Raw genomic sequence first — 1928 nt, 5'->3', positions numbered from 1 at the left:
CCTTACATGCAAATGCCATCAAAAGGACTTTTCTAAAGCTTGTAATGAGGCTGGGCTAACAAGAAAAATTGGTTTTTCTGGAATGCAAAATCCTTGAGTTAAGAGAGCTACCATAATATTCAACATTTAAGTACAACTCTCTTCCTCACCAATCTCACTTATTCCCAACTTTTTCCCTTTTCTTTTGCATTGAGCCCACCTTCTTGTTTTTCTTCTTTTCTTTTCTTTTTCTCACGTATTTTTCTTTCACACATTTGAGCTCAATGCTTTTCAAGTGCCTTCCAATTTCCCCCATGCAACCCCAAACTTGAACCTTTTCGTCACAAACAATTAAGCTCATCCCAACTCAAGGTAAAGAATGTCAAGACAAGGGTTCACATCCTGTTAAGGCTAAGGTTCAAAAAGGGTATAACATTTTCAAGCATTTTGGGTGAAAATTTGGCTAGAGAAGGGTTCTTAAAAATGGCCTTGATCATATGACATTCACATGCAATTCAATCAATCATCCAGATTAAGGCAATATCATTCATGCTTTCCTGTGAACAATACATACAACAATGAAAACTCTGAAGCTCAATACCTCACACAACATGCTTTCTCACACAATATTCATTCATACACCCTACTTAGCATCATAACCACTGTTAGAGATATTATACTTAGTTTATGTTAATTAGGGAAATATAGTCCCTATATGTTTATTAGGGAAATATTGTTCTTATTTTATTTTATTCTTACATATTCATTTGTATTTGGGCTTAGCCCATATTTTTCTATTATAAATAGAGAACCCTATGTGTGTATTTAACACAAGGGATTAATTCCAATATATAATTTTCACTATATTTAACAACCACAATCATAAGTCATCACCCATCTGTTTCACAGAATATCAACATGCATTGCAACTCGATTCTCATCCACATCAAATCTTCATCAAACAGGCTCATCATGCAAATTATTTAGTCAAACATCTTCAGAGAAGTACTGAGCCAGGCATACACACAGAAAATAAAATTCAACCTATTCTAAGAATTTAAATGCAAAGGTAAGAGAGAGAATCTAGGTTGCCTCCTAGTAGCGCTTGAAGGAAGAGATCTCTAACTTCCCTTGATTAATCTTGGTTGGCAGGAACGCATCCCAGTTTCTGAATGTGCCTTCCTCGAACGAATGCAACCATGCTTTGGCGTTTCCTCCAAGAGAGAAAGGAAACAGACTAAGTCTAACCCTATCGTCAAAGACTCCATTTATCTTCACGGTGTTGCAAATCTCACTGAAAATGGTTAAATGATGATATGGATTTTCATTTAACATTCCGTGAAACTGATTACTCTGAACAAGCTGAATAAGAGCAGGGTTCATAACCATATTGGTTGCATTGTCTGCAGGCAAAGCTATGCTGTTGAAGTTCATAGGACCCACCATGTTGGATGTGTCCCCAAGTTTACTCCTAGGAGGAGGTTGGTCCGCCATCTCCTCAATATTCTGTGCAGAGGTCTCAAAAGAAGAGTGCAAAAGTTCTTCAGAAGAAGGAAAGTTTTCACTTGCAGGGCGTGTAACTTTCCTTCTTCTCCTGTCTGAGAGTCCTTCCTAGAGAGGTTGCTGGTCTTTTCTGCTTCTAGTGTGTATTGTTTCCTACATACACAAGAAACACACCCTAAAAGCACTTTTACAGAAAATAAAACAAAATAGAATAAAAACAAATAATTATAAACAAGTCAAATATCAATCAATTCACACTACTAAAAATAACCTCGAGTTCCCGACAATGGCACCATAAACTTGTTGACTCACTGGCAAGTGTACCAAATCGTGCAAGTAATATAATCGGTAATACCCGATATTGTTCTTCCTAAGAGACTCGATAGGCTCGTTCGTGTGAATCAAAATCGTAAGACTTGTAGAAAAAGATTAATTGTTGTAGATGC

This window comes from Vigna radiata, unplaced genomic scaffold (assembly GCF_000741045.1).
Source record: "Vigna radiata var. radiata cultivar VC1973A unplaced genomic scaffold, Vradiata_ver6 scaffold_176, whole genome shotgun sequence".
Classification (NCBI taxonomy): Eukaryota; Viridiplantae; Streptophyta; class Magnoliopsida; order Fabales; family Fabaceae; genus Vigna; species Vigna radiata.
The sequence above is the reverse complement of the archived record's forward strand: the minus strand, read 5'-3'. Positions refer to the sequence as shown.